Source organism: Microtus ochrogaster, chromosome 24 (assembly GCF_000317375.1).
Source record: "Microtus ochrogaster isolate Prairie Vole_2 chromosome 24, MicOch1.0, whole genome shotgun sequence".
NCBI lineage: Eukaryota > Metazoa > Chordata > Mammalia > Rodentia > Cricetidae > Microtus > Microtus ochrogaster.
In genome coordinates this window covers 16,434,778-16,446,447 of record NC_022024.1, presented here as the reverse complement: position 1 = coordinate 16,446,447, position 11,670 = coordinate 16,434,778, and the positions used below count along the sequence as shown (strand labels likewise).

Genomic DNA, 11,670 nt, shown 5'->3' with positions numbered 1-11,670 from the left:
TACTAAATGAAAAATGGATCAAGACAACAAAGAGCTTCTAGAATTGAATGAAAATAAATATAAGCATTCTCAAACTTGTGGAATACAATGAAAACAGTTCTATGGAGCAAGTTCATAGCATTAAATACCTCCATGAAAATATCGAAGACATCTCATACAACTGATTTAACAGCAACCTGAAAGTTTTAGAACAAAAAGAAGGAATAATACACAAAAGTAGTAGAGTACAAAAGTAATCAAACTTCACGACTGAAATCAATAAAATAGAAACAGGCAACAACAAAAATCAGTAAAAAGAATCAATGAAATAAAGAGCTGATTCTTTGAAGAGTCAATAAGATAGACAAACACTTATTCAAATTAATTAAACAGTGAGGATATATTATCCAAATTAACTAATCTAGAGATTAAAAGGGAAAAATGATGAATGCTAAAGAAATATAGGGAATTATAAAGGTACACTTTAGAAACCTGTATGCCACCAAATTTGAAAAACAAAAACAAAAACAAATTGACACTTTTCTTGACACATCCCACTTAGCAAAGTTAATGGAAGATCAGATAAACAATTTAAACAGCTCTAAAATCCCTAGAAAAATAGAAGCACTCATTAAGTCTGCCAAACAAACAAATAAGAAAAGCTCAGGGCCAGATGGTTTTATCGTAAAATTCTACCAGACTTTAAAAGAAGAGATAATTGCTCAAATTATTCCACAAAACAAAAACAGAAGGAACCTTGCCCAATTCATTTTATTAGGCCACAGTTACCCTGATACCCAACATAAAAACCTAACAACAGCAAAACAATTACAGACAAATTTCCCTTAAAACTACATATGCAAAAATCTCAGTAAAATACTTTCAAATTATATACAAGAAAACAACGAAAAGATTACCCACCATGATCAAGTCTGCTTCAACCCAGAGATTCAGGGATGATTCAACATATGTAAATTGATAAATGTAATCCATCACATAAATAAACTGAAAAAAGTGATCATTTTATTATATACAGAAAATGCCTTTTACAAAATCCAATTCAACTTCATAATAAAAAAATCTAGAGAGAATGAGAATTTAAGGAATATACCTAAACAAAATTAAGGCTCTTTATAGCAAGACAATAGTCAACATCGACTTAAAAAGAAAAACACTCAAAGCATTTCTAAGAAAATCAGAAACAAGACAAGATTTTCCACTATCTACATACCTATTCAATATAGTACTTGAAGTCTTGGCTAGAGCAATTAAACAAATGAAGAAGATCAAAAGGATCAAAATTATAAAGGAAGAAGCCAAAAGTGTTATTATTTGCAGATGATATTATAATATACATACCCTAAAAATTCCACCAGAGAACTCCTACATCTGATAAACACTTAGCAGAGTAGATACATTAACTCACAAAATCAGTAGCTCTCCTACACATGAATGACAGACTGAGAAAGGGAAGCAACACCTTTTACAATAACCTCAAATAATATAAAATATCTTGGGATAATCCTAACAAAGCAGGTGAAAGACTTGTATGATAACAACTTCAAGACTTTGAAGAAAATACCAGAAGGTGGAAAAAAGTTACCATGCTTATGGATTGGTAGGATTAACATAGTAAAAATGGGCATCTTGCCAAAAACAATCTATAAGTTCAATGAGATCCCCATCAAAATTCCAATACAATTCTTTACAGACTTTGAAAAAAAAATACTCAATTTCATATGAGAAAGCAAACAAAAACAGAATAGCTGAAAAAATCCAAAGCAATAAAAATGGTGCTGGAGGTCTCATCATTCCCAATTTCAGGTTTTAGTAATAAAAAAAGCATGGTATTGGTATAAAAACAGACATTTTCATCAATGGTATCAAACAGAAGACCCAGACATAAATCTACACACCTACGGACACATTTTTGTTATAAAGAAGCCAGAAATACACACTGGAGAAAAAAAAAAGGTAACGTCTTTAACAAATGGTGCTCCACAAACTGAATGGATGCATGTAAAAGAATGCAAATAGACCCATACCTATCATCCTGCACAATATTTAAGTCCAAGTGGATTAAAGGTCTCAACATAAAACAAGATACCATGAACCTGGCAGACCAGGAAGTCAGGAATAGCCTTAGATGTATTGGCGCAGTAGACAACTTTCTGAACAGAACACCAACAGCACAGGCACTAAGATTAGTAACTAATAAAAGAGAGCGCATGAAACTGAAAAGCTTCTGTAAGGCAAAGGACATCGTCAATAGGACAAAATGACAGCTACAAATGGGAAAAGATTTTCACAAACTCTATATCCGATAGAGGGTTGAAACCAAAAATATATTAAAAAAAAAACTAGGTATCACAAAACCAAGTAATCAAATTTTAAAATAGGGCACAAATCTACACAGAGCATTCTCAACAGAGGAGATGCAAATGGCTAAGAATCAGTTAAAGAAACGATCAACATCCAAGCTATCAGTGAAATACAAATAAAAACTACTTGGAGAATTCATCTAACACCTGTCAGAATGGCTAAGATCACCAACACAAATGACAGCACATGCTGGCAAGGACATGGAGTAAGGGGAACACTCATCCCTTGCTTATGGTAGTACAAACTTGTACAGCCACTATGGAAAACAGTATGGTAGATCCTTAGGAAGATGTGACTTCATCTACCGCAAGATCCAATTATGCTACTCTTTGCTATATACCCAAAGGACATTTTATACCAACACAGAAATGCTTGTTCAATCATGTTGATTCCTGGTATTATTGTAATAGACAGAAATTGGAAACAACATAAGTGTCCTTCAACAGACTAATAGTTAAAGACAATGTGGTGTATTTACACTGTAGAATATTACTCACCTGTTAAAATTAAGGAAATAATGAACTTCATTGGAAAATGCATAAATCTAGGGAAAAATCATCCTGAGGTATTCAAAGATAAAGAGAAAACAGTACAGTATGTAGTCACTTACATGTGGAGAGTAACTGTTAAATCAATGATAAGTAAGACACAATCCATAGATTGAAAGAGGTTGTGTATAGTTTAAGGAACTACAGGGAACAGATAGAGATCCAAGGGGAAGTGGAATAAATTCATAGTTATGTATGGATTCAGGGGCTGGAACCAAAGGATCAAGTGAAGAGGAGAAGGAGGAAAGGGGGACATGAGGAAGCAATTAATGGGAGAAAGTGCGAACATTAAATGTCAATTCAGGGGTGGTATTGAAACCCTATAGAGTAGAAACTTCCTAAAACACATACATATTTGAATGTGATATAAATATATATGTTTGCCAAAAAATGGGAGAGACAGAGACTTCCCTGTACATCTCTTATCACCAAATGAAACTTCCCATACTGGGAATAGGTTACATCTGACTGAGCTATTGGACAAATGCATCTCATGGGAACCCCAAACAACCCAGGCTGTTTCAAGGCTAAAGGCTGCTGTCCCCAAACTGACAGCAAATGTCCATTGCTGAAGACAGCACCTGCATAACTCAATGAACATGGATAAGTAGAGCTAGTGCCTATCCTTTGTACTCTACCAAAGAGGAAATGCAAGCTCTTTGGTCTATACTGGTTTCTTTGGTGGCACAGAGCTTGTGGAAGTAACCAACCAATATCTGATTTAACTTAAGACCCACTCCATGAGATGGAACCCATACTTGACATTAGTAACCAAGAACTTAAGACTAGATAGCCCAGGAATCAAGGGTAAAACGGTTCTACTGAAAAAAGTAGCAATAAAATGACTCGTAATGACATTCTGCTCTGTTCATAGATCAGTGCCTTGCTCAGTCATCATCAGGGAAGCTCCATCCTGCTGCAGATGGGAACAAATACAGCGATGCATAGGCAGATAATAAGCAGAATGAGAGACCTTGGACCACCTAGCTCTAAATTGGTATCTCCACCAATTCCTTCTCTTCAGGGTGCAGAGAACCCTAGGGAAGAGCTGGTAGAAAGGGTGTAAAAGCTAGGAGAGAAGACACCGAAGAAACAAAGCTGTCAAAATAAACAAGAATGCCACATTTATAAACTCACAGAGACTGTGGCAGCATACACAGGGTCTGCATGAGTCTCTTAACAAATGGAGTACTGGAAGTGAAAGGTGAGATAGAAACATGCCTCCATCCCTAACTCAGAAGTTTTCTCTGGTTTAAACCACTTGCAAATAAAAATTTAGTTTTGCCAAGGGAGTCTTACTGAAGGATACAAACTCTCTTAAAGGTAGGCCTCATGCCCGGCAGTAAATGTCCAACAGAAAATGAACGCAAGGGCATTTTTGGATGATTTTTGTCTTCTTGCTGTGTCAGCACTTTTCTAAAAATCTTTATTTCAATTTTTATTTTATTTATATTTTCTCTCTTTTTACCGTATACGTCATTTGTATATATATTATGTCTTCCAGTTCACTGTTTTATTTCATTCCAGAGTGTGCCAATGAGTTGGTCTCTGAACATATGTGTTTCTTGAGCCTTCTCTTAGGCTCTTTTCCTTCAATTTTTTTAAATCCTATCCCAGCATGTTTTTACTTTACCTTATTGCACTATATTTTTTTTAAGAAGATTCTTTTTATCCCTTGGAAGCCTGTTTGTTTTCTAATGACAGATGGGGGTGTATTTGGATGGAAAGGGAGGTGGGAAGGAACTGAGAGGTGAAAAGTGGGGGAGTGTAATCGGGATATACTATTTTCACTAAAAAAAAAGAAAGGTATTAAATTTTCTTTCAATTTAATTACTTATCTTTTACACACCAAAGGATGCTATCATTTGTGGATTAAAAGGAAAACATCTCTCCAATATATATAAGCAAAATCAGAATAAAAGGATATTATATAAAGTGTTAATCACTGCCAGTGACATGAATATTTAACCTCTTACACATATGTTACACATATATTAAAGATCTAAAAAATGCAACAACATTTTGTTGTCACATTTGTAAGAAATAGTTTTATATACATTACTAATGTATATAATAATGAGCTTTCAACTGGAAATGCACTGACTCTCCATAAAAGAATCATTCAGCCTAAAAAGATGAAAGCTTGTATAGAAGATAACATATGCAGAAAACCATTCATTATCACATTTTATTATAAATATAATAATAGAAGACTAAAAATATACACACAAAATAAATCTACAATTATCAACAGGGCCATATTTCAAATATTTCATATTTGAGTTAAATACATCTTTGTGAATAAATCTTTCATATTTTAACTTTGCTCTCACATTTATACACCTCAGTTTTGTTATAAAAAGGGAAGATAGCTAGCCTATAACCACATGGAAATTCGAGATCAAGACCCAAAATGAGACACAAGACGTTATCTAAGACTGTCTGAAGAGAATTCACATGAATTCCCTTGCCTTGAAAAGGATCCAGCAGAGCATTAAGTCAAAATGAGGGAAGGGGCTTTGACTCAGGTCCCAAGCAGTGATTACTTTTCAAGGGCATAGAACTCAAAGGAAGAGGATTGAGGCCATGGATTAGGAGAAGAAACAGATGGAGGAATCAGTTGACTCATACCCAGGTATTCCAGAAATAGTGACAGAGCAAGCAACAGAGATGTGTGCTTCACAGATTTCTGCAGAGAAACTGGCCTCTGATGATTTGGGAAGCAATGGCAGAAATCTGAGGAGGTTTGGCAGAAGCTGATGAGAAAGCAAAGAAGCCAGTAAGTCCTCCGTAAGTGTTTAACCTTCACGAGGTACATTTAATATGATGGCAGTTTGTAGAACTGACAAGCTTTAGGTATTCTCTAGGCACCTGCCATCCAACCATACAGGAGCTGTACAGGAATGTGTCAGAACTTGACTCATAGTTGGTATGCAAATTAGATGAAGAGATAGAGAGGCAAAATTCCCAATGGCTAACAGTTCAGTACAGACCCAGGCTGACCTTTGCATCCAGTGAGAAAGACTAAAGTGTGCCATAAATGAAAAATGCCATAAGGCAAAATAATTGTCTTCCACTTACTGATTCTAAGACTGAATTCCCATGAGATGGATTTCTCAGAGAAAAAAAAAAGGGAGAGGAAGAGAATGTCAAAGGTAAGCATCTCTTGTATTACATGCAGCCTGCAAAGTGTCACTCATTACTGACATTTTCCCTAATTGGTCTCATGATCAGTGCAAGTTACACATTATTTTCTTCCATCAAAAAGATGAGAACAAGAACTCGGAGTACCTTCAACACTCATGTAGCTATGATCACAAAGAGGAGGAGACCAAGTTTGATCAAATGATCTGATTCTAAAATTTTTGTTCCTTCGGGATACAAATGCCCACTGTCAGTGATGCATTTCTGCAGAATACAGCTAGGTCTGCTGGGATTTTACAGATAGTGGCAGAGAGAAGATCTTCGTGACATTCAAAGAGGAGGATGCTGCTCAGGAAGTCACAATAGCCATGGAACAGCATTGTCGCTTATATTCAAACAACACAGGCAATAATGAAGAGGATCCCTGTATAGACAGTGGCCTGCAATACAAGATAGGAGCCCTGATAATAGGAGTCCATGCTTTCTAACTGGCAATAATCATGTACCCCTCTTGACTTGAAAAGACACATTGGATTATATAGTACTCAGACTCTCTATGTCTCAAGACCATTTTCTAAAGATATTCTTGGAAAGATTTATCTAGATTAAAAAATCATTGGAGCTCTGCTTACTAAAGACGTAGAAGAAAGAATTTTAAGAAAAAATGTTCATCAAAGCAAAACCATAATAACAGTATTGTTAAAAAGTCACACCAATGTTTTGAAGGTAGTTTACAATTCCTTCAAATAGTCTGAATGTACCCTTTTCATAATGTTTTTAATTGAGTAGGCACAGAAATAAACAGTCTAAAATTAGTTTAAAGGGAAGTTATTTAATTTCTATAAAGTAATCATATGCACACAATTATTTTGTATTTGCATTTTAAAATTTCTTAAGTTCAAGAATTGAAAAATATGTCTTATAGCATTTTATAAACACTCTATAAAAATAGATACATTGCTTGTATGCAGGATAAGTGCTTATTTTTCTGTAGTATTTCCATTTAATTGCACTTCATTAAAAGAATGTAGCAAATTCATGAAATACAGAATACATAAGCAGCATTTTTCAAGGTTGTATTCTAGTAGAAAACTAAAAAAAAAGTCTCACAGTGTTGAGACAAACTCAAATTTCACCTACTTTTCCTAAAATTTATTTTTATATTGCATTGATTCTAGGTAATCTAGTTAAGTTATTAAATTTACAATTGTACATAGAGTGACAATACACATGGATGAGAAAGCCTCTTGGTAAGGTGATGCAGAGTCCTTTGGGTATATACCCAGGACTGTAATAGCTGTACCATATCCCACCTAGATACAGAACACCTAATAAATGGGTAATGAAGATGTAATACATATACACAAGAGAATTTTTTCAGGAAAAAAAACTAAATTGTAAAGCTTTTAGGTAAATAGATGAAATTGATGGAAATAATTTTGATGAAGTAACCCAGGCATAGTAAAACAAACATTATCTGTTTGTTCTCTGTTTTATGAGGACTCTTGTTTTTAATCTCTAAGTCTGAATGATCAATGCAGAATGCCTGTTGAGGCCACAAATCTAGAAAGAGATCATTAGGAGGCTGACTTAAGAGAGGGATACAGTGGGATATAGGTAATATCAAAGTAGAAGAATAGTTTAACAATGGAGGTGGTGGTAAAGTATGTGGAGAAGATATCTAAAAAGGATGGCATATTCAAAACCCCATATGGGAACCTACTGTTTCATGACCCAAATAAAACACAGACACACACACACACACACACACACACACACACACACACTTATACCACCCTCTCCAGCACTTAGGGAACATTGCATAAGAGGAAGAAAGAATGTAAGAACCAGAAGATTTGCAAAAAGGAGAGACATTTTGTGAGCAAGGCATAGCCATGGCTATATCATGAACTTTTCATATCTGAGAATGACAATACTGAGTCTGTATGAGAACAGGTCCATAAACATCTGTACACGAGAGGAAGAAGTTCTCAGGGGCTCTATCCATCACTGGTAAACTAACTCCTGGTTGATTCAGGAAAGAGGTTATCACTGTCTTTGGTGCTGTACCCATTGTTGGCCCCACTAGGCTCCAATACATAGTCATAGTCCTAATTCAGAGGTCATACCTAAGATAATCACCACACAAAACATACTTTCTTCAAAGTATTTCTATATGTATTATCTGAGTTAATATCCAGAGAAAGGACATCATACATCACTTTATTTGATTGTATTCTTAGTTATTAAACCCCTGAACTACTACACTTGACTTATGATGACCAAGCTTATTCCTTGAATATCAGGATGATTTTTTAGTGGCTCATACTCCACTGAGGCAGGAAAATTAGGTCACAAAATTCTCTATTAAATTAAGGCTACCCTATCTTGTTTTAGTTTCCTGTTTATGCTCTTGGAGCCATGTATAGTACATTTAGTCTAATTCCTGCAAGGAGGAATTTGCCTTTCTGCCAAATGCTCAGTTTTGAACACAAACATACCCGATGTTTGAGCTATTATATGCTTAATCATATAAAAATTAAATATCTAGTCACAAATGGACCAATGAAAGTAGAAAACAATTCTGTCCCCCCTGAGCTGATACACTGTACTTTCATTAGCTTGGAAAATTTCCATTTCCATTTTGCTTTTTGTTTCTTTTGTGTCAATTACTGGTTCTGCACCTTATCTCAATTATCCCTTTATTCTTTTTATGGGATGGGAGAAGAGTGATACTGGAAGAAAAAAATGTAAGAATTAAGTCTTGAGTTAATGGTTTTAGCCCCATATCTCCTAAGCCATTTTGACATCTTACTGTCAAAATACAGTGGATTTTTACATTGATTTTTTTAAATTGATATTTCATATCACTTTGAATTTTGTGAATACGGTTATATAAATGCCCTCAGGTGAATATCATAATTATATAGAATAGCACAAAACTAGACATTTCTACTTAATAATGGTTGTAATTAATTTTGAATCATGTGAGCTCTTACTTGACCTGATGCTGAGCTGAACATTAAGTTTTATGATAAACAGCTTCCTACATGGCCTACCCTAGTTCAAATGTAGTAGCTGCTTCAAATTCACATTAAGCAGAGTATGAAAATACAGTAAAGCAGCCATTACAAAGTTCATAGTGAAAACCAGCATTGAAATGCTGACTGACACTTACTCCAGGCTTACTAGCATTAATCTAAGCAATTATGAGGAGGTCAGAACAATAACTAAAAACTGGGCTGCAATCAGATATTCTGGCTATTGTAACGACAGATCTGAGGCAGTTGTTTAGAAATTTGTTATAGATGCATTAAAAATAACTACATAGATTGGTAAAGAATCACTTCAATTATGCATAAAAATACAGGTTAGATTTTCTATAGGCAGAGTTTCAGCAATATTAGGGACATTAATTTATCTTTTCTGTGAGTATGTCAAAAAGTCTTGCAAGTGCTAAGTCTATAGTTAATGAGCTTATAAAGTTGAAAGAGGCCATATTTTAGCCATATAAGTCTTATTAACTAAATTATTTCATACTATATAATTTAACTCTCAAGATAGTGAAACTGTAAAAATTATGACATTAGAATGATATTGTGATCCTAGGACAATAAGAAACACAAGCTTAATGACACATATGGTCAGTATGAACACCTTGGCTTAAACCAATAGTCAGCAAGTTAATCAGTACAAAACTCACCCAAAGTGATTTTGTTTGAACATACTGGAATTTTGCTCTTTAAAAACATTGTTTGGCTACATTAATTGATCATTTCATGCAAAAGAGTTTATTATGTGAATATAATTACTTTCTAAATCTCCATATCATAGAGATGGACAAAATTAGATTTGCTAATTAAATCTAAATGATCTGGTATTATTTATTTATTTATTTAATGCAGCAGTGAGTATTTGTGGTTCTTTTTCAAAGAATTCCTATCTCAAGTCATTACCATAAGGAGTTACTTGAAGGACACATATATCAGCTAGAAAAAAAATTAAACCTCTCAGAATGATACAGCATGTGATTTGTTCTGTTTGAAATTATATTTACTCATGAATAAATTACAAACAATTTCATTAGAAGGGCTTTTGAGAGTCTGGTTTTTAGATTGATTATTTTAATAGTCTTGTCATGTATTATAAAGTTGTTTGTTACAATGCTTATGGAATTTGAACTGTAAGATTGAACTAAATTCATTCCAAGCCTGACAACATTATTTAATTAGATGAGACCTTGCCAATGTATTGCTTAGGATGTCAGAATCAGATAGAATGCTGCAGGAAATATTCATTTAAACTAAATATAAAAACCTTCCATGAAGAATATACATCGTTGGGAGATTTCAACCGAATTCAGTCAACTTCTTTGCTTAAGTTTCATTCCGTGTCATAACAGCATAGAATTCACTTGCTTTGCCTGTGAGAAGATTAACAGAATCACAGGATGGAGCCGTCTGTGGCAGAGGAAGATGTTTTCCTAGGATAAGAAGCCTTAGTGTTCCAGACCTGCTGGTGATGCTGCTGTAGATTACAAGAGCTTATTGATCAAAAAAAGACTGATGGTCTGGAAAAAAAAAAAAGATAAGCCCAGCAGACACAGCCATCAACTGGCCCTAACTGACCAGAGATACTTTCAGTTGTTGTGCAGTATCAATTCAGATATTCACAATCCTCAAGCTCCAGCGATTATTTATAAACAGAGCAAGGGAGGAGCCAAAAACTTCAATAAAGATATTGTTCAAGATTGTGGATTTGAACATCTAGCTCCTATGGTAAAAATGTAGGCAGATGAACTGACATCTTTAAAGGTCAGAAGAGGTTGTCAGATCCTTTGGAACTGGAGTTATGGTTTTGAACCATCATGTGGATACTGGGAACTTAACCTGGGTCTTCTGAAGACCAACAACGGTTCTTCCTGCTAAGCCATCTCTCGTGCCCTGGGTTTGGGAGTTCTTGGAAGATGGATAGGTTCTGAAATTGGACAGTGGTGGTACTTTGCACCACTGTGAAAAGATGAGAACCATAAAACTGTGCTAGAAAAGGATTTGTATAAGTCCTTAAAAATATTGTGTGCAACACTGGTACCTTGGCATAATTTAAAGAAACCGGATGAAAATGAAGGTGTCAAAGTAGAAGATCTGTTGTTTATGGTAGATACCATGTTGGAAGAGGCTGAGAACAAGAAGGAGAGCCCCGACATGCCAAACTTTCTCACTTCCAAAAGCTATTTGATGTTCAGTCTTTAAAGGAAGTATATCCCCAGATGAATAAAGGGTATACCAGGCTTGGAGAAAAGAACAATGTGGTCAGAGACATGCGGGAGCTCTTAGGACTAGACAGTCCATCCTCATTGTGTGTTGTGGTCAGATGATTAATGAGGATGCGAATGAACAGGTTAGGAACTGAAGACCTACAAAGCATTATTAACAAATTGGAAGAACATGAGAAAATTTTTTTAGCATTTCAAGCTTTTGCTAATGATCTTCTTGAAATCTTAGAAATTGATGAGTTGAATGCCATTGTACCTGCAGAAAAGAAATTAAAAGTACTTTCATACTCAAAACAAATCACAAGAAGAAGAAGAAGAAGAAGAAGAAGAAGAAGAAGAAGA

The 11,670-nt window shown here is 34.8% G+C and overlaps 1 pseudogene; it reads left to right on the top strand.

The window, feature by feature from the left end:
- Positions 1-7,700: 7,700 nt before the first annotated feature.
- Positions 7,701-11,610, top strand: LOC106144060 (annotated as a pseudogene).
- Positions 11,611-11,670: the final 60 nt, after the last annotated feature.